The sequence below is a fragment of the Bombina bombina genome, chromosome 7 (genome assembly GCF_027579735.1).
Source record: "Bombina bombina isolate aBomBom1 chromosome 7, aBomBom1.pri, whole genome shotgun sequence".
In the NCBI taxonomy this organism is placed as follows: domain Eukaryota; kingdom Metazoa; phylum Chordata; class Amphibia; order Anura; family Bombinatoridae; genus Bombina; species Bombina bombina.
In genome coordinates, this window is record NC_069505.1 from 78560993 (window position 1) to 78584274 (window position 23282).

Sequence of the window (23282 nt, forward strand, 5' to 3'; positions counted from 1 at the left end):
CATTCAGGACTCGAAATCATCTGCGGACAAACCTTCCAGCTGGATTTTATTTTCAACTCTTCTGCTAAGTCGCAAGGGTTTTTTTTCTGTTCTTTATTAAAATAAAGCCTGGTATTTTCTTTTAATCTGTCTAAATTGAATAATGATGTTTCCTTTTCTAGCTTTGAATATAGAACTTTGGGAAATGTTTCCAGTGATGACTATTGCTATTCCCTTTAGCCAAACGCACTACTATTCCCTTAGAGGACCGTACATTTTTCAGGAACCATATAAACATGAAATTGGTAACCTTTCATGGAAAAACCTGGTTCATCAAGAATTGCTTCTGTAGCAGTTGTGTCTGCTCTTTGATGTTACAAATTGTCTGTGCAATCTCAGAAGACTCTGTGGATGAAGATTTTAAAAATGGTTTGAAACTTCTGAAGTTGACAAATGCACTTATTTGTGGTCCTATTGCTGATATAATTCCATTTTATTCTGAATATATGACTTTAGCAGTGTTCAAGAAAAGGACTTTATGATTTAAGTAATTGTCAACAGTGTCCAAAGATAGACTTTTATCTCTCCTTTTAAAGGAATAATTTATTTGGACCTGGTCTTGACATTATCATTTCCACTGTGTCTGGAGGAAAATAAACTTTTCTCAATTAGGACAAGAAGCCTAAGGGAAAAATAGAACAAATAGTCCTTTTTTGTTCCTTTTATAATTTTATGAACTGAAAATCTTCTTCCTGCTTACAAGAACTTGAAAACTTTCAGAATGTTTTTGACTTTTTAAAGGACTCAATATGATTTTGTTACCTAAATAGTTTTTTTTTGGATAACATCAATCAGGAGATTATGCCCAATCTCCTTGTCCTAATCCAAATAATTAATTTGATTACTTCTTTCTTAAAGGGACAGTCAAGTCCACAAAAAACTTTAATGATTCAAATAGGGCATGTAATTTTAAACAACTTTTTAAATTACTTTTATCACCAATTTTGCTTTGTTCTCTTGATATTCTTAGTTGAAAGCTAAACCTAGGAGGTTCATGTGCTAATTTCTAAGAAATTGAAGGCCACCTCTAATCTAAATTCATTTTGATAGTTTTTCATCACTAGAGGGCATTAGTTCATGTGTTTCATATAGATAGCATTGAGCTCATGCACGTGAATTTACCATGGGGTCAGCTCTGATTGGCTAAAATGCAAGTCTGTCAAAAGAACTGAAAAAAGGGGGCAGTCTGCTGAGGCTTAGATACAAGGTAATTACAGGGGTAAAACATGTATAATTATAACTGTGTTGGTTAGGCAAAACTGGGGAATAGGTAATTAAGGGATTATCTATCTTTTAAAACAACAAAAATTCTGGTGTTGACTGTCCCTTTAAATTAGATATTGTAAGAAAATTAGAATTCTACTATTAAATTACAACGGTTTTTAGATAATTTTTAATTTGTTTGTCACTTTGTTTGTAAAGGTCAGAGGGTTACATCTTTCTTGCTTAAGTTTCTTAAGCTTTTTGGCTAAATTTCATGATTTCTTGATCAGTTCCCTCTTCTTGGATTTTCAATAATGATGCTTATATTGATTACATTTGCAAAGCAGCAACATACTTTCCCTAAATTCTACCACTTTGATGTGTTTGGTAAAAAAAAAATCCCAGCCAATTACTTGTGGACTTCAGAGTTTGGTTATTAGTTCCCAGGAGAAATGGCTCTTAGACTCTCACTACCTTATGATAGATAAATAAATAAATATATACTTACCTGATAAATTTAATTTCCTTCATGCTAGTGAGAGTCCACGAGACCTGCCTATTTTAATTTTTTACATAATTAATTCACCTAATTTTCCCTACTTTGTCCGTTCCTATCTTTCTACTTCTCCTTTCTTGGTGATATGTCAGACTAGAATACCAGAGAGGTGAGAAAGATTAAGTGTTCTTAGAGCTTTGAGAATTTTTGCCTCTTCCTAGTGGCCAGGAGTTAAATCCTAAGAGTAATAGCTTGTGGACTCTAACCACCATGAAATAAATGAATTTTATCAGGTAAGCATACATTTTGTTCTTTTCTCTCTCGCTTCAGTCCAGTGTGACTATAAAAATTATACTTTTACCATCTACAAAATTAACATAATAAGTAATTCGTTCTTGTACGACATTCTGTAGTAAAACTTACTGCACTATATCAAGGCCATAGCTTAGAGCAGCGCATAACAATCCTTAGATTTTTCAGCTAGCCTGAAAACAAGTCTAGAATTATATCTTCATAATGATTAATCTGCCTTTCAAGATAGCAGACAGAGTTGCTACATCTAGCTGAAGTTTACCATAGCACCCAGAAATATTTGTCAATTAAAAAATACAGCATTTTTGCAGCACTTGGATATCATCTACGTAACCTTTTCATTAGTGTCTTTAGGGTAGCTGCCAAAATTCAATTCACTAGTCTTCTACAACATTGGCACCAGATATGGAGTGTTCTCCTCAGGATAATGAGTCAGTACAAAGTGTCTCATGTACTGGACATCACGTGGTTCTAAGCTTGCTCATTGGTGCAAGATTTTCCTGCTTTTGAGTCTTTTCAAGCTCAGTTGTGGTGGCCGTCTTTGTCTATGTATTGGAATGTGTTCCAGGTTTGATTTGGTTGCCTTTTTTCTTTGTATCTTGACTATTATACTTCATGCTAATTTTTTATACTTTGGCAGTGGGTTGCATGACTAAACTTTTGGATTCAGACTTTGTCCCTGTTTTCATTGCTAGTTGGTGACTGATGACCACTCATCAGTACTTGGATCCCCCGTACAACTAGTGGGTCACATATTTTCTTTATCTCTTTTTTTGTGCACTGGGAAAACAAAGATACTGTAAATACATACAATGGTGGACTGCTTGTTTTGTCACTGAGGGTTTTATCCTTCCAAGTATTTCCGTACCAAATGTCCTGTATCTAATTCAATATCTATATTGTAATAGTTAAATTTTAATAAAGAAATTGATGCAATTTTTTTTTATATATTTGAACATTTAAAGTATGTTTTTATTTAAATGATTTACTTCTTTTTTAAACAAGCTTTATTGTATATAAGTGACAACATTAATAACATTCACAGGTGATTGATTTATCAGTGTTAGATGTGCACTCTGTTATGCTGCGCAGCTTCAGTTCTCAAGTAGATAAGAACAGTTCTATCAAAAGTCTTATGGTGATGGTGAGGTTAACAATCCAGTGTATTGTAGCTTGTCATATAATTTTTGCTTTAACCCTTTCAGTGCTAAAATTTCAAAAAATAAAAAATTAAAAAACCTTTTAATCAGCTTAGCACCCAGGTGGGAAAGTGCTTAGCACTCAAAGGGTTAATATAAACACGTTTTATTAAGCCTGATGAAACAGCCACTGGTGGCTGAGAAACGTGTTGCTAGTTGTTTTTAATATTTTTAATAAAGTAAGCTGATTACTTTTACCACTTGCTGCCACAACTTGTAATCCTTTGGGAACACCATTTTGGGTTATCCTGTATATCATCTGGACCCCTGGAGTATCCTGACTGTCCTTGAACAAGTGTGTTGGGTGACTGTATTGATCCCAGCCTGCTCTATTAGCATCAAAGAGATGCTACAACGAATGTGAGTGCATTTCAAACATTTATTATCATCTATTTTGGGATAAACAGTACTAGGCCATATAGGCACCCTGTGTTTTCTACCATTTTCTACAGATTTTCTAATAATCTCAGGAGGTCAGTCTTCTGGGTGACTGTTATATATCCCAGACTGCTCAACTTGCACTACTTGAGGTGCTCCATCACATGTGAGTGCATCTGACACATACAATAATTATATCTTTGTACCAGACAATATTGGGCCATGTGGCGCATCTGTCTTCTCATGTTTTTTTTAGACTGCTGTACTTGGATCCAGGCCTGGTCCGTCACAAATTGCTGCCTCCATCAACAACATTGTCTTCAAAAGAGACTATATATATACTGTATATCTACTTATTATCATCTATGGTTATATATTTTGCTTTACTATATTGTCTCAATATTATATTAGCTAGTATCTAGTACCATCTATTGATATTAAACTTACAAACTATCGTATATTATATATACACCACCCTTTTGTGACACTTAGGTTGCATAGACCAGGATTGATTTGCTACCTACAAATACAGGTGAAACTTGAAAAATTAGAATATCGTGCAAAAGTTCATTTATTTCACCAATGCAACTTAAAAGGTGAAACTAATATATGAGATAGACTCATTACATGCAAAGCAAGATAGTTCAAGCCGTGATTTGTCATAATTGTGATGATTATGGCTTACAGCTCATGAAAACCCCAAATCCACAATCTCAGGAAATTATAATATTACATGCAATCAATAAAACAAGGATTGTACATACCTGTAGAACAATATCGGACCTCTGAAAAGTATAAGCATGCATACTGTATGTACTCAGTACTTGGTTTGGGCCCCTTTTGCAGCAATTACTGTCTCAATGTGGTGTGGCATGGAAGCTATCAGCCTGTGGCACTGCTGAGGTGTTATGGAAGACCAGGATGATTCAATAGCGGCCTTCAGCTATTCTGCATTGTTCAGTCTCATGTCTCTCATTTTTCTCTTGGCAATGCCCCATAGATTCTCTATGGGGTTCAGGTCAGGTGAGTTTGCTGGCCAATCAAGCACAGTAATCCCACGGTCATTGAACCAGGTTTCGGTGCTTTTGGCAGTGTGGGAAGGTGCCAAGTCCTGCTGGAAAATGAAGTCAGCATCCCCATAGAGCTTGTCTGCGGAAGGAAGCATGAAGTGCTCCAAAATCTCCTGGTAAATGGCTGCGTTGACCCTGGACTTAATGAAGCACAGTGGACCAACACCAGTAGATGACATGGCTCCCCAAATCAACACAGACTGTGGAAACTTCACATTGGACTTCAAGCATCTTGCAGTGTGTGCCTCTCCATTCTTCCTCCATACTCTGGGTCCTTGGTTTCCAAAAGAGATGCAAAATTTGCTCTCATCAGAAAAGAGGACTTTGGACCACTGAGCAACAGACCAGGTCTGTTTTTCTTTAGCCCAAGTAAGACGTTTCTGATGTTGTTTGTTGTTCAGGAGTGGCTTGACAAGAGGAATACGACATTTGAAGTCCATGTCCAGGATCCGTCTGTGTGTGGTGGCTCTTGTGAAAGTCCCCAACACTTTTGAATGGCCTTTTCCTGACAATCCTCTCCAGGCTGTGGTAATCCCTACTGCTTGTGCACCTTTTTTGTTCCAAACTTTTCCCTTCCACATAACTTTATATTAATGTGCTTTGATACAGCACTTTGGGAACATCCATCTTCATTTACAATTACCTTTTGAGGCTTTCCCTCCTTATGGAGGGTGTCAATGATGGTTTTCTGCACAACTGTCAGGTCAACAGTCTTTCCCATGATTGTGATTCCTACTGAACCAGACTGAGAGACCATTTAAAGGCTCAGGAACCATTTGCAGATGTTATGGCTTAATTAGCTGATTAGAGTGGGACACTTTGAGCCTAGAATAGTGCACCTTTTCACAATATTCTAATTTTCTGAGATTGTGGATTTGGGGTTTCATGAGCTGTAAGCCATAATCATCACAATTATGATAAATCACAACTTGAACTATCTTGCTTGTAAAGAGTTTATCTCATATATCGGTTTCACCTTTTAAGTTGCATTAGGGAAATAAATTAACTTTTGCACGATATTCTAATTTTTCGAGTTTCACTTATATATATTTTAAGATTGGTGATCATCTAATTACCATCATAGTAAGGGTGCCCCCTACAACACTTTTCACTTTAATATAAACATTAGTATTACGAGTATTTAAAGAATAGCATAGGTGTCCTATCAAACCTCGGCCAGTATTTTTTGTTTATTTTTCTTTATTAAATTAACTTTAAGGGTCTCTCAAGTCAAAATTAAACTTTCATGATTCAGATAGAGCATGCAATTTTAAACAACTTTCAAATATACTTCCATTAATAAAATGTGCACCGTCTTTTTATATTTATACTTTTTGTGTCACCAACTCCTACTGACCATGTGCAAGAATAAACATGTATGCATTTGTGATTGGCTTATGCCTGTCACATGATACAGGAAGAGTTGATTATGCAAATCCACTGTATTTACTGGTCCTTTAAAATAAATATGAATGCCATGGAATAATTTTTGTAGTTACTTGTGCAAATTGCTTCCAAGGCTGGGAACCACTGAATTTGAAAATTGTGTCCATCCTGTCCTCAACTCATTGCATTGATGATTATTAATATTATTATTATTATAACGGCTCTTTATTTACCCGCTTTAATATGGAACCATATAGAGAAAAAAAATCTGATGTGTAGAACAATTGTAAGCTATTTATGTAGAGAGAATACCAAAAGCCTTCAGTTATTAATGACAGTTTTAATCAAAAGTTTCCTTGTTTATGTAAAAAAGAAAAATAGAAATGAGTCATGATTGATATCACTGACTGCTAAACTATTAATAATGAAACAGTTATAGAAAATAAAACGTGCAATGCTGCAATTAAATGTGTCTCTGCTGTATCAATTATTTAGGTGTTTAAATATCTTTTGCAACTTTTTGTACCATTTTATATAGCTATCAAAGGAAATTATTTATTAGTATAGTTGGTTTCATATGTACAGTTTACTGTCAAAAGAGCTGATGAATTATGCAATGGCAAACACTGGGACTAAAATGTATAGATTTGTTGTTTTTTTTTCCAAATGTCTATTTGATGATGCTGACATGTGAAACCGCAATTATAAAATGTCATTTCTTTGTTCAGATAGAGCATACAATTTAAAGGGACAATCTACTTGAAAAATGTTATTGTTTAAAATGATAGATTCCATTATTACCCATTCCACAGTTTTGCTTAACCAACACAGTTATATTAATACACCTTTTTATCTCTGTGATTACCTTGTATCTAAGCCTCTGCAGACTGCCCCCTTATCTCAGTTCTTTTGACAGACTTGCATTTTAGACAATCAGTGCTGAGTCATAAATAACTCCACGGGAATGTAATTTATGTGGCACACATGAACTAGCGCTGTCTAACTGTGAAAAAATGTAAAAATGCACTGAGATCATTTAATTTTGACTTGAGTGTCCCTTCAAAATAAGTTACCAGTTTACTTCTATTATCAAATGTTCTTAATTCTAATGTTAATCTATTTTGAAGCCATATCTAGATAGGTGTACATGTCAGGAAAAAATGCTGCCATCTATTGCTCTTGATAACGTAAAACATTCTTGCAGAACTGGTGCTGTATAGAGTAGCACACACACACACACCTGTGTTAATCTCCCTGTTTTTCAACAACGAATATGAAAGAATGAAAAAAAATGTTATAAAAGAAGTAAATTTGGAAAGTTTTCCAAAATTGTATGATCTGAGTCCTGAAAGAAAATCTGGTGGCTTTATGTCCCTTTAATTTCTTGATTGACGGTTTTCTATCTAACATAAATATGGTACACTTTGTAGTCACAACTTTTAGTGTTTCAATAGGATACCACATTTGTTAGTCAAATCTTAGAATATTTTGAAAATAATAAAATGAAAGGGTTGTACAAAAAAACAATAAAGCTTATTTAATAAACCAAAGACATAGAAATAATTCATTGTTTTTTTTTTTTAAAGATAATAAAAAAATTCAAATAATAAAGCAATATATAAGGGTAAGTTAAACATAAGAAAATATATATTATATACTACAGTTATTTCTTACTTGTTTCATTGTAGAAACATTTACAGAGGTTGTAAACATCTTCAATTGTGTCATAATTTTCTGATAAAAAAAAGACAAGCAGAAGAGTGTCAGCTCTTTTGTCAAGGAAAATGGCTTGAATGGCTTATTTACCTAGCAAGCTTACACATTAATTTTGAGACATAGCTAAGCCTAAGCTTGACTATAATATTAAATATACATACATACTACCTGCAAATAGTATGAATGTTTATTAATTTAAAAGGGAACTAACATTTCCATGATTCAGACAGAGCATGCAGTTTTAAACTCCAATTGTATCCAATTGCCTTTGTTCTTTTGGTATTCTTTATTGAAAAGCTTACCAAGGTAGGCTAAAAAGCAGCAAAGCACTAAGTAGCTAGCTGCTGATTGGTGGCTGTGCATATATGGCTCTTGTTATTGGCTCACCTACTGTTTCCAGCTAGATCCCAGTTGCTGCTCCGTTAGCAAAGGATAATGAAGCAAATTTGATAATGACAGTAAATCGGAAAGCTGTTTAATATTATCTGCACTGTCTGAATAATGAAAAAAATATTTTTGTGTTTTTATGTAATTTTAAGTAAGCATTACAGTTGGTTATTTTATTGGTAAAAGTGGTTTGCTTTATTGAAAAAGTTTGAAACTGTTGTTATTTTTTCCTTTTTTATGCTCTCGGGTGAACTTCACCCTCTTTATATTTATAACAGCTGTGAACCATTATTTCCTGTGAAGTCTCTTGTTGGTTTTTCCGCTCATATGCATTTTTTGCAACATCTGCTATAATTCTATATATCACTTATAGTCACTGTAGCCCTTTTAGGCACACACTTGTTAATACTAAATATCTGTGCAAATTGTACATATAGATGAGACCACTAAAAAAATAAACAACCTTTAATTTACCCACATTCTAAAAATGGGTATACAAATACCCTCATTAAAAAAAACATTTAAAAAGTTTATAGTACAAAAAACATATCAGGACTACTGAGATGTCTGAGAATATCAGTGAATATTCCATACACTAGTCCACTTCAATGGGGTAACTGGCCTACAACGGAGAAGCCCATTGTATCAAACTCTGCAAGTAAAAAAATATCTCTGTAATTACCACTATGATTTTATGATCCTCACAATTGTGAGTAATTGCTGGGCTTAACACATATATACTCTCACAGAATAAATTACCACAATTACTATTTCTTATTTATACAAAAAAGGTTTAAGGGCTTACTCCAAATGGATTCTAGATCAAAGGCCTTTGAAAAAGCTCTGGTGAAATGACTGCCAGGCGTGTCTGCTTTGGTATGTCTGAATAATTTATGTGCACTTTAATTTTATTATATTTTGATCACACCTGTATCCATCTGAATACTAGTGTAAGAGTGCTGGTATCCTCTTCACTAAAGAGAGAACCACTACCAGGATGCTTTCGCGTTGCGGAGGCAGGTGATCAAAGACAGCACAATGGAGATGCAGATAACACAGTGATGTTTCTTAAAAATTGTCTGTCCCATTTTCACCACTCATGTTGCGTAAACTGCAAGGTATCATAAGACACCAGGAGAGTGAACATACACATCTGGCCCTAGTGACTTTGTGAGTTTTATAATCAGAGAGTCAAAAGGTTTGTTAAGCAAAATGTGGCTGGAAATAGGCCACAAAAGATTCTTAATGCTGCCAATAAATTGCTAGATAGGTAAAAAAAAAAAGTCAGAACAGTAGTGGGTCCATCAAATTCTCTCTCTGATGCCACCAGATCAGCCAGCATGTGTTGTGCTCAAGAAGTTTTTAAGAAGCAACTTTGACATTTTGTTCAGGAGAGAAACTTTCAGTATCAACAGCTATCTGCAAGGGGGCAAAAGTCAGGGAATAAGTATTGTCCAGTATCCCCAGTTGTTATGTTACTAGATAATGATATAGTTGACAAGGTTTATCAATTCTTAGACCACAATATATACTCTCCAAAATGTAGTCAATCTATACATAAACCTGATTAAGTAGAGTGAAACAGAGAAGGTGGAATGCTCAGTGGATCTTATTACTGCATCTGTTGCTCAACCCTTAGCTACCTACTTCAATTGAGATCCCACAGATGATTTTTGTAGGGAAGATAGCATGTGCCCAATATAAGGAACGTAAAGGGTGTGGGCAATATGGGCAAAACTGACTTTCCACGTTAAACAGTATTGAATTTGGAACTACTTAACTAAATTTATTTTTATGATACAATATACTCAGATTGCCAGCCAGAAAGAGTTTATACTATCTGGAAAGTACTGTAGAGCTGTTTCATTAATTGGCCATGAGATTCTTTTAGTAGGACACATAGGTAGTCACCTGTCAAAGCTATGGCTTCAACAGGACTTATGAATTTTTTGTTTGGTGGATTTTGTATCCAGATAATATGAAGCTGTTTCTTTGTCAAGTATCATAGCTAAATTAAAGAGGCCCTTACTCCTATCTTCTCAAGGCTAGAGTTTCCCAATGAGAGATTTTTTTTATATCAAGGTACTCAGTTCTGCTACGAATATAGCATCTTTTTAGGGTTCAGGTATTTAGTTCTTCCTCATACCACCTTCATACCAAAGGTTTTTGTAAACATTTTAATGGTGCGCTAAAGTGTATGTTGAGAGAATTTATAGACAATGTACCAGACTGGGAGTGATTCCTACCCTACCTTATATTTGCATAAAGAAATTATATTTCCACATTTGGATTCTTGTATGGGCACTGGGTTAATGGACTTCTAGCACTGGGAATTCTGGAAGGGTAGGTGCTCTGTAATTGACCCTCCTATAATACCTTATGTTTCAGGGATACAGGAGAAACCCAAGATCCTGGTTAAATTATTTAAAGTTAGCATTTGGACAGCCAAGGCTCAACATGAATTCTGGATTTGTTAGTATTATGTAGGGCTTGGTTTTGTACCAACCTATTAGAACAAATCGCATGCTGAATAGGCAGGACCCCATACAATATTAAAGAAAAAAACTTAGCACTGCAACTTATTTACTCAGCAAAGATCAGAATACAAAGGGTTGTGACAAAAGTTTAGAGGAAGTTCCCAAAGCACTGAAGGGTGTGTGTGTATATATATATATATATATATATATATATATATATATATATATATATATAGATATATATAGATAGGTAGGTAGGTAGATAGATAACAAGAAAGATTTCCACTAATCTCAGACAATTGGACAAGAAATAAATTGCAGTGTAGCAGTAACATATATATACTATATATATATATATATATATATATATATATATAGTCCCAAAGGCGTTGCACTCCTAGTTCACAATATAGCAGCTGCCCGGGGTGCATGACTCAAAAGTAGTAAAAAGTTCCAAAAAAGACTGCAGTCACCGGATTTTTAGAAAAGTTAAAGATAACCTTTAATATTATATAATAAAGTTTCTTTGGGGCATCACACTGAGGATGCACTGACTCTGAGGCATCTATTTATCAAGCCGTCAACTTACCTGCATTCGACGGCACCAATACGCTTGCCTAAGATCGCCACCGCGGACCTGAATATGTTCTCCATAGTTATCAAAAAAGCTGCGCACCAAGTACGGGGCGATGATCAGCGGAGTCATCGATCTCGCTGCTCTTCGGCTTTTTTACAGCTATCTTGATACCCTGTCACTAAACACCCACACTATACTGTTTACCCCCGGTACCGCCGCAACTAAATAAAGTGTTTAAACCCCTAAACCGCCGCTCCTGGAGTCCACCGCAACTCTAATAAATGTATTAACCCCTATTCCGCCGCTCCCGGACCCTGCCATAACTAAATACAATTATTAACCCCTAAACCGCTGCTCCCGGACCCCGCCACAACTAAATACAATTATTAACCCCTAAACCGCCGCTCCCGGACCCCGCCACAACTAAATACAATTATTAACCCCTAAACCACCGCTCCCGGAGCCCATCGCCACCTACATTATACTTATTAACCCCTAATCTGCCGCCCCCTACACCGCCGCTGCCTACATTATATTTATTAACCGCCTAATCTGTGCCCCCTACACCGCCGCCACTATATTAAATCTATTAACCACTAAACCTAAGTCTAACCCTAACACCCCCTAACTTAAATATAATTTAAATAAATCTAAATAAATATTACTATCATTAAATAAATTATTCCTATTTAAAACTAAATACTTACCTATAAAATAAACCCTAAGCTAGCTACAATATAACTAATAGTTACATTGTAGCTATCTTAGGGTTTATATTTATTTTACAGGCAAGTTTGTATTTATTTTAACTATGTAGAATAGTTATTAAATAGTTATTAACTATTTAATAACTTCCTAGTTAAAATAAAGACAAATATACCTGTAAAATAAAACCTAACCTAAGTTACAATTACACCTAACACTACACTATAATTAAATAAATTAACTAAACTAAATACAATTAAATACTATTTTAAAAGAAAATCTAAAGTACAAAAACAAACACTAAATTACAGAAATAATAAAATAATTACAAGATTTTTAAACTAATTACACCTAATCTAATCCCCCTAACAAAATAAAAAAGCCCCCCCAAAATAAAAAAAGCCCTACCCTACACTAAATTACAAATAGCCCTTAAAAGGGCCTTTTGCGGGGCATTGCCCCAAAGTAATCAGCTCTTTTTTAAAAAAAAATTACAACCCCCTCCCAACATTAAAACCTACAACCCACATAACCAACCCTTCTCTAAAACCCACCCAATCCCCCCTTTAAAAAACCTAACACTAACCCCTTGAAGATCACCCTACCTTGAGAAGTCTTTACCCAACCGGGCCGAAGTCCTCCACAAAGCCGGTAGAAGTGGTCCTCCAGACGTCTTCATCCAGATAACACTACACTAAAATTAAATAAATTAACTAAAATAAATACAATTAAATACAATTTAAAAAAAAAAATCTAAAGTACAAAAAAAAAACAAACAATAAATTACAGAAAATAATAAAATAGTTACAAGATTTTTAAACTAATTACACCGAATCAAGGGACGCCATCTTGGATGACGTCATTTAAAGTTACATTTATTCAGTCGTCGGATGTCATTAGAAGTGCATGCTCTGCGTCAGATGTCTTGAAGATGGAGCCTCTCCGCGCCGGATGGATGAAGATGCCGTCTGGATGAAGACTTCTGCCCGTCTGGAGGACCACTTCTGCCCTTCTGGAGGACCACTTCTGCCGGCTTCGTGGAGGATTCTGGCTCGGTTGGGTGAAGACTTCTCAAGGTAGGGTGATCTTCAAGGGGTTACTGTTAGGTTTTTTTAAGGGGGGATTGGGTGGGTTTTAGAGTAGGGTTGGTTGTGTGGGTGGTGGGTTTTAATGTTGGGGGGGTTGTAATTTTTTTTACAGGTAAAAGAGCTGATTACTTTGGGGCAATGCCCAGCAAAAGGCCCTTTTAAGGGCTATTTGTAATTTAGTGTAGGGTAGGGCTTTTTTATTTTGGGGGGGCTTTTTTATTTTGTTAGGGGGATTAGATTAGGTGTAATTAGTTTAAAAATCTTGTAATTATTTTATTATTTTCTGTAATTTAGTGTTTGTTTGTTTTTGTACTTTAAATATTTTTTTAAATTGTATTTAATTGTATTTAGTTTAGTTAATTTATTTAATTTTAGTGTAGTGTTATTTGTAATTGTAACGTAAGTTAGGTTTTATTTTACAGGTATATCTGTCTTTATTTTAACTAGGAAGTTTTTAAATAGTTAATAACTATTTAATAACTATTCTACCTAGTTAAAATAAATACAAACTTGTCTGTAAAATAAAAATAAACCCTAAGCTAGCTACAATATAACTATTAGTTATATTGTAGCTAGCTTAGGGTTTATTTTATAGGTAAGTATTTAGTTTTAAATAGGAACTATTTAGTTAATGATAGTAATATTTATTTAGATTTATTTAAATTATATTTAAGTTAGGGGGTGTTAGGGTTAGGGTTAGACTTAGGTTTAGTGGTTAATAAATGTAATATAGTGGCGGTGGTGTAGGGGGGCAGGTTAGGGGTTAATAACTATAATGTAGGTGGCGGTGGTGTAGGGGCAGAAGATTAGGGGTTAATAAGTATAATGTAGGTGGCGGTGGGCTCCGGTAGTGGCGGTTTAGGGGTTAATAAGTTTATTTAGTTGCGACGGGGTCCGGGAGCGGTGGTATAGGGGTTAATAAGTTTTATTTAGGTGGTGGCGGTGTCGGGCGGCAGATTAGGGGTTAATAAGTATAATGTAGGTGGGGCAGATTAGGGGTTTATAAGTATAATGTAGTTGGCGGCGGTGTAGGGGGGCAGATTAGGGGTTAATAAGTATAATGTAGGTGGTGGCGGTGTAGGGGGGGGCAGATTAGGGGTGTTTAGACTCGGGGTACATGTTAGGGTGTTAGGTGTAAACGTTCCCATAGGAATCAATGGGATATCGGGCAGCAGCGAACATAAGCTCTCGCTGCTTTCCGGGTCCCATTGATTCCTATGGCATCCGCCACCTCCAGGGCGGCGGATTGAAAGCCAGGTACGCTGGGCCAGAATAGTGCCGAGCGTATCTAGTAGTTATTTGATAACTTCCAAAAGTAGTCAGATTGTGCCGAACTTGCGTTCGGAACATCTGTAATGACGTAAGCATCGATCTGTGTCGGACTGAGTCAGGCGGATCATATGTTACGTCACCAAATTCTACTTTTGCCGGTTTGTAGGGTTTGATAACTAAGGCGAATCAGGCTCGCCACAAATACGCAGTGGAATTCCAGCGTATTTGCGGTTGACGGCTTGATAAATACATGCTTGAGACTCTTTTTCTAAAATTCACTGACTCTGAGACTCTCTTCTAAAAATCCGGTGAGTGCAGTCACAATGGGTATGTTATAATTATTGTATTATTATTATATTTTTACTTCAATTGCTCTTAAAGCTTACTAGGTCTCCTTTAAAAAGAAAATGTTCTTAGCTTTAAAAAACAGTAATAGGGATTTTAGAATTTTGTTTATGTGCTGTAAGTTTTGAAGCTAGAAAATAGACCACCCAATGCATACAAACAAAATTAACAAATGTTACATTATAATCTTGTATCCTGTAATGATGATGTTTTCTCTAAGAGCAAAATAGTTACATTTACCTGTTACCAAAAAGCCCTGGATACCTCCCACTGCGTGCAAAGTGAGATGCATTGTGCAAAGTCTGTTCCATTAAGGTCTGTCCCTGCAGGAGGTCCCTGCTTCTGTAAATGCACAGTGTTCAGCTGTTTCTTTCTTGTACTGTTAGACTGACCTCAATAAATGCAACCCTTTAAATGAAACTTCCATGTAGTCCTCTTTACTAGTGACGTATTCTTCTAAGGAAGCAACAGCAGGTAGCATTAAATAATCTGCCCTAGGCTTTTAGAAATTACATGCTTATTCAATAACCTAACAGCCAGCTTGGCTCTAGGGTACAATGAAAGCTGAGTGCTAATTTTGAAAAACTAAGATTTGCTAATTACACAGCAGATGAGGACATAGTTCTTCCCTTGTGTTCAATCACGTGTTTCCCCCGTGCAGAACTCACCCAGCAGTGCCAATTCCTGTACTTACATAAGAGATCATTTCTGAAGCATGAAAATACAGAAGAATTAAATGAAGTCTCACATGCAACCACAAGGATATACAATGTAACTGAAGATGAGAATGGCTTGTACTATCAATCCTATTAATGTTTTATGGTCTTAAAAAAAACAGTTATTTCCAGATAATGTAGATTCATGTTGCTGTATAAAGTGCTGCAGTGATTTTTGGAAGTTGATGGGTTAAATCTCAAAATTGATTTGGTCATTGTCATCTGCCTGGCAACATGTAACTATCAAAACTACATTAATATTGCAATTTTCCCCAAGCTGCCTAGTGTTTCATGGCATTATTATTTTGGGCTGTAAGTCTGATTTTCAGCCTGTGCCCTACCAGGTATGTAAGTATATCCAGGAGAGACTAAACCATACCCTTAATATAGCGTGGCTCCTCTTAGTGAAAGATGTATCCCCAGATCCCTCAAAAATAGAATGCAAACAAAATAAGAGTGTGCTAATAAAGATCAGCAGCTATATCTTATAAGTGTATGGGAAGTAAAAAGATAGAACAGAATAAATATATATATACAAATGTATTCATAATTGAAAATGTATTTGAATGTCTTCTATATATCCCCTTTAACAGTGGATAGCAATGAAATTACAGATGATCCACTGGTGGAATTAAAAAATTAACTTATACAAATAATTTTAAAAAATGTCCTTGTTCACAAAACAAAAGATTCAAGTATATGAAACATTTAGAAAACCTTATATCAGAATACTATTACAGGGAGTGCAGAATTATTAGGCAAATTAGTATTTTGACCACATCATCCTCTTTATGCATGTTGTCTTACTCCAAGCTGTATAGGCTCGAAAGCCTACTACCAATTAAGCATATTAGGTGATGTGCATCTCTGTAATGAGAAGGGGTGTGGTCTAATGACATCAACACCCTATATCAGGTGTGCATAATTATTAGGCAACTTCCTTTCCTTTGGCAAAATGGGTCAAAAGAAGGACTTGACAGGCTCAGAAAAGTAAAAAATAGTGAGATATCTTGCAGAGGGATGCAGCACTCTTAAAATTGCAAAGCTTCTGAAGCGTGATCATCGAACAATCAAGCGTTTCATTAAAAATAGTCAACAGGGTCGCAAGAAGCGTGTGGAAAGGCGCAAAATAACTGCCCATGAACTGAGAAAAGTCAAGTGTGCAGCTGCCAAGATGCCACCAGTTTGGCCATATTTCAGAGCTGCAACATCACTGGAGTGCCCAAAAGCACAAGGTGTGCAATACTCAGAGACATGGCCAAGGTAAGAAAGGCTGAAAGACGACCACCACTGAACAAGACACACAAGCTGAAACGTCAAGACTGGGCCAAGAAATATCTCAAGACTGATTTTTCTAAGGTTTTATGGACTGATGAAATGAGAGTGAGTCTTGATGGGCCAGATGGATGGGCCCGTGGCTGGATTGGTAAAGGGCAGAGAGCTCCAGTCCGACTCAGACGCCAGCAAGGTGGAGGTGGAGTACTGGTTTGGGCTGGTATCATCAAAGATGAGCTTGTGGGGCCTTTTCGGGTTGAAGATGGAGTCAAGCTCAACTCCCAGTCCTACTGCCAGTTTCTGGAAGACACCTTCTTCAAGCATTGGTACAGGAAGAAGTCTGCATCCTTCAAGAAAAACATGATTTTCATGCAGGACAGTGCTCCATCACAAGCGTCCAAGTACTCCACAGCGTGGCTGGCAAGAAAGGGTATAAAAGAAGAAAATCTAATGACATGGCCTCCTTGTTCACCTGATCTGAACCCCATTGAGAACCTGTGGTCCATCATCAAATGTGAGATTTACAAGGAGGGAAAACAGTACACCTCTCTGAACAGTGTCTGGGAGGCTGTGGTTGCTGCTGCACGCAATGTTGATGGTGAACAGATCAAAACACTGACAGAATCCATGGATGGCAGGCTTTTGAGTGTCCTTGCAAAGAAAGGTGGCTATATTGGTCACTGATTTGTTTTTGTTTTGTTTTTGAATGTCAGAAATGTATATTTGTGAATGTTGAGATGTTATATTGGTTTCACTGGTAAAAATAAATAATTGAAATGGGTATATATTTGTTTTTTGTTATGTTGCCTAATAATTATGCACAGTAATAGTCACCTGCATACACAGATATCCCCCTAAAATAGCTATAACTAAAAACAAACTAAAAACTACTTCCAAAAATATTCAGCTTTGATATTAATGAGTTTTTTGGGTTCATTGAGAACATGGTTGTTGTTCAATAATAAAATTAATCCTCAAAAATACAACTTGCCTAATAATTCTGCACTCCCTGTATATATGTTGTGATAAAAAAATGTTGCAATAAAAGATACTGCCCCTTTTTAACTGTTTGTAACAGTGTTCCGTTCATATATATGTTGAATCTGAAAATAAAGTCACTTGTTTCCAAGTGTTAATGAAATGGATAGGTTGCTGAAATGAACAATGTGACCCCCTGGTCGTTGCAAGATCCGCAAAGATAGTTCGACCTTTGTGACACTTGATTGGTTGTTAATGTGCCGTATGTGTCTCCCAACAATATATCCGTGATGTAGTGTAAACTCACCGGTATACAAAATCCTCTTTAGGTATGATTTCTCTACTCACAAACGGCTTGCACACATGTAAGTATATCCAAGTCTACTGAAGCTGCTTCCAAGTTAAATTATTGATTTATTAATTTATCTGTGCACATTGTTGATACTTATTCCATTTCTGTTGTTGTGTATATTATTAATTAGTCCACTTGTGCTTGAAGGTAATACTGTGTAGCCACTGCACAATAGCAGCTCATGTTATTTTCTATACATTTGTCATAACAACATTACTTACTATTCTACTATCTCACTCTCTCTTGTTTTTATTAATGTATAAACATTACACACCTGTCAACATTGCAACCCCCATTGATGCAGTTGCCAAGACGAACAAACCCAATATAAACAATACCCACACACCAAAATTCCACTTTATTTAAAACCTGAGACACATCCCAGAAATAATTAGGCTAATTTGTCTCTAACAATTATTACAATGAAGTGTTTTGAAAATCAAACTATCACATGTTATGCACTAAATAGTGGAAGAAAAGTCTGTATAATATGGGCATTTTAGCTTGTATTTCCTTAATATTATACTTGTAATGAATGCTTGAGTAAGTTAATCATAAAATGCCCGCAAGTAAATCTAATAAACTCATAGTCAGATATGAATCTAACTTTTCTAATAGAAGTCTTTCATTCCACAGACATTAAAATCATAAATTCATCAGGTTTTAATAAAGATGGTCTCTATTTTGGTTTTGTCTCATAGAAAATTATATAGATCGGTACTACACTTAAATACCTAACTAGACCCCAAATGAGTATGTTTTACTATTTAGGAGTCTTGTTAATATTGAGCATGGATATAGGATGATATTACTGAGTGGTAATGCGCAAACTAATAAGACCCCTTTGAAACTGCAGTGTAAAAAATGAGTGATATTCTATCACAGAGTATGTGAGAAAATAAGTGATATCAGGTAAGTATGAGCGATAAAACTTACTGCTTGTTTGATTTTGTAAAGGGATCTCGGGTAAGCATGCACAGAGGAGGTAGAAATAGTGAGCACAGAGAAGCGGCAGTCGTCAGGTCGCACAGATCAGCTGATCGGCTCTGCAGGATGACATCACGGAGGTCTGTGGGAGGTCTGATGCGGAACGCTGTGCACAGCTCCATAGAGCGAAGATGAAGGGCTCAGGAGTGGATGATATTGCAGGGGCGCAATCCGATATAGATCGTAGTTTGCGGCGCAAGCGAGGGAACCCGTGTCGCCCGCAGTTTCAGCTCGCAACTCGAGCTATCCCATATACTGCGCCGTCAGATGCTAAAGTGCCGTAAGTCGGATAAACCAGCGATGTCCAGAAATCTGCGCAAGTACAAATTTCTGGCGTTGCCAGTGACTTACGGCACATTAGAAACTGTCGGCGCCTACAAAACCTGACTAAAGTCTAAATCACCCGCACTGTCTAACACGCCTCCCTAACATAGCCCGACAAGTCTAACACGCCTCCCTAACATAGCCCGACACGTCTAACCCTCTATCCGCTATCCCCCCTCACTAGCCTAACAATAAAATATGTATTAACCCCTAAACCGCCGCTCCCGGAGCCCGCTGCAACCTAATAAAATTATTAACCCCTAAACCGCTGCCAGCTATATTAAATCTATAACCCCCCTAAAGTGAGCCCCTAACACCGCCGCCATCTACCTTACCTACCCTCTAAAGTGAGCCCCTACCCCGCCGCTATCTATTTTAAAATTATTAACCCCTAATCTAATCCCCCTATACCGCCGCCAGCTATATTAAATTATTTAACCCCTGAAATACTAAACTATCCCTACCACTAAACCTAAGTCTAACCCTACAAATAGTGGCATTGCTCCAAAGTAACAGCTCTTTTGCCAGCCCTTAAAAGGGCTTTTTGCAGGGCATGCCCCAAAGAATTCAGCTCTTTTGCCAGCCCTTAAAAGGGCTTTTGGCGGGGCTTTGTCACAAAGTAAACTGCTCTTTTGCCTACAATCTACATCCCTCTACACCACGGCCACCTATAATAAATGTATTAACCCCTAATCTAATCCCCCTACACCGCCGCCAGCTATATTAACTATATATATTAACTATATTAACCCTAATTATATTAGGGTTAATATAGTTAATATAGTTATTATATTATATATATTAACTATATTAACCCTAATTATATTAGGGTTAATATAGTTAATATCGTTATTATATTATATATATATATATATATATATATATATATATATATATATATATATATATATATATATATATATATAAAGTAACCCTATCTAACTCTAACATCCCTAACTAAACTCTTATTAAAATAAATCTAATATTAATATTATTAATTAAAATATTCCTATTTAAATCTAAATACTTACCTATAAAATAAACCCTAAGATAGCTACAATATAATTAATAATTACATTATAGCTATGTTAGGGTTTATATTTATTTTACAGGTAAATTGTTAATTATTTTAACTAGGTATAATAGCTATTAAATAGTTATTAACTATTTAATAGCTACCTAGTTAAAATAATTACCCAATTACCTGTAAAATAAATCCTAACCTAAGTTACAAATACACCTACACTATCAATAAATTAAATAAACTGCAGGGAGTGTAGAATTATTAGGCAAGTTGTATTTATGAGGATTAATTTTATTATTGAACAACAACCATGTTCTCAATGAACCCAAAAAAGTCATTAATATCAAAGCTGAATATTTTTGGAAGTAGTTTTTAGTTTGTTTTTAGTTTTAGCTATTTTAGGGGGATATCTGTGTGTGCAGGTGACTATTACTGTGCATAATTATTAGGCAACTTAACAAAAAACAAATATATACCCATTTCAATTATTTATTTTTACCAGTGAAACCAATATAACATCTCAACATTCACAAATATACATTTCTGACATTCAAAAACAAAACAAAAACAAATCAGTGACCAATATAGCCAACTTTCTTTGCAATGACACTCAAAAGCCTGCCATCCATGGATTCTGTCAGTGTTTTAATCTGTTCACCATCAACATTGCGTGCAGCAGCAACCACAGCCTCCCAGACACTGTTCAGAGAGGTGTACTGTTTTCCCTCCTTGTAAATTTCACATTTGATGATGGACCACAAGTTCTCAATGGGGTTCAGATCAGGTGAACAAGGAGGCCATGTCATTAGATTTTCTTCTTTTATACCCTTTCTTGCCAGCCACGCTGTGGAGTACTTGGACGCATGTGATGGAGCATTGTCCTGCATGAAAATCATGTTTTTCTTGAAGGATGCAGACTTCTTCCTGTATCACTGCTTGAAGAAGGTGTCTTCCAGAAACTGGCAGTAGGACTGGGAGTTGAGCTAGACTCCATCCTCAACCCGAAAAGGCCCCACAAGCTCATCTTTGAAGATACCAGCCCAAACCAGTACTCCACCTCCACCTTGCTGGCATCTGAGTCGGACTGGAGCTCTCTGCCCTTTACCAATCCAGCCACGGGCCCATCCATCTGGCCCATCAAGACTCACTCTCATTTCATCAGTCCATAAAACCTTAGAAAAATCAGTCTTGAGATATTTCTTGGCCCAGTCTTGACGTTTCAGCTTGTGTGTCTTGTTCAGTGGTGGTCGTCTTTCAGCCTTTCTTACCTTGGCCATGTCTCTGAGTATTGCACACCTTGTGCTTTTGGGCACTCCAGTGATGTTGCAGCTCTGAAATATGGCCAAACTGGTGGCAAGTGGCATCTTGGCAGCTGCACGCTTGACTTTTCTCAGTTCATGGGCAGTTATTTTGCGCCTTGGTTTTTCCACATGCTTCTTGCGACCCTGTTGACTATTTTGAATGAAACGCTTGATTGTTCGATGATCACGCTTCAGTAGCTTTGCAATTTTAAGAGTGCTGCATCCCTCTGCAAGATATCTCACTATTTTTTACTTTTCTGAGCCTGTCAAGTCCTTCTTTTGACCCATTTTGCCAAAGGAAAGGAAGTTGCCTAATAATTATGCACACCTGATATAGGGTGTTGATGTCATTAGACCACACCCCTTCTCATTACAGAGATGCACATCACCTAATATGCTTAATTGGTAGTAGGCTTTCGAGCCTATACAGCTTGGAGTAAGACAACATGCATAAAGAGGATGATGTGGTCAAAATACTCATTTGCCTAAAAATTTTGCACTCCCTGTACAAATATCTATCTAAAAATACAATTAAATAAACTAAACTAAATTACAAAAAAAACCCCACTAAATTACAAAAAATAAAAAAAAGATTACAAGATTTTTAAGCTAATTATACCTATTCTAAGCCCCCTAATAAAATAATAAACCCCCCAAAATAAAAAAATTCCCTACCCTATTCTAAATTAAAACAAGTTCAAAGCTCTTTTACCTTACCAGCCCTTAAAAGAGCCTTTTGTGGGGGCATGCCCCAAAGAAAACTGCTCTTTTGCCTGCAAAAAAACCCACAATACCACCCCCCAACATTACAACCCACCACCCACATACCCCTAATCTAACCCAAACCCCCCTTAAATAAACATAACACTACCCCCCTGAAGATCTCCCTACCTTGTATTCACCCAGCCGGGCCGAACTCCTCATCCCATCCGGGCGATGTCTTGAAGCAAGCGGCAGAGAGTCTTCTTCCATCGGCGATGTCTTCAAGCAAATCGGCATCTTCAATCTTCTTTCTTCGCTCCTCCACCGCGGAGCATCCATCCGGCACGACGACTTCCCGACTAATGAGGTTCCTTTAAATGACGTCATCCAAGATGGCGTCCGTCGAATTCCGATTGGCTGATAGGATTCTATCAGCCAATCGGAATTAAGGTAGAAAAATCTGATTGGCTGATTGGCTGATTCAATCAGATTCAAGTTCAATCTGATTGGCTGATTGGTTCAGCCAATCGGATTGAACTTGAATCTGATTGGCTGATTCAATCAGCCAATCAGATTTTTCAACCTTAATTCCGATTGGCTGATAGAATCCTATCAGCCAATCGGAATTCGACGGACGCCATATTGGATGACGTCATTTAAAGGAACCTCATTCGTCGGGAAGTCGTCGTGCCGGGTGGATGCTCCGTGGTGGAGGAGCGAAGAAAGAAGATTGAAGATGCCGATTTGCTTGAAGACATCGCCGATGGAAGAAGACTCTCTGCCGCTTGCTTCAAGACATCGCCCGGATGGAAGAAGACTTCACTGCCGCTTGCTGGAAGACATTGCCCGGATCGGATGAGGAGTTCTGCCCGGCAGGGTGAATACAAGGTAGGGAGATCTTCAGGGGGGGTAGTGTTAGGTTTATTTAAGGGGGGTTTGGGTTAGATTAGGGGTATGTGGGTGGTGGGTTGTA

The 23282-nt window shown here is 36.7% G+C and overlaps 1 pseudogene; it reads right to left on the reverse strand.

Annotated features, from left to right (window-relative positions):
- Positions 1-582: 582 nt before the first annotated feature.
- LOC128636230 (zinc finger BED domain-containing protein 5-like) overlaps positions 583-23282 on the reverse strand; it is a 28454-nt pseudogene continuing 5754 nt past the window's right edge.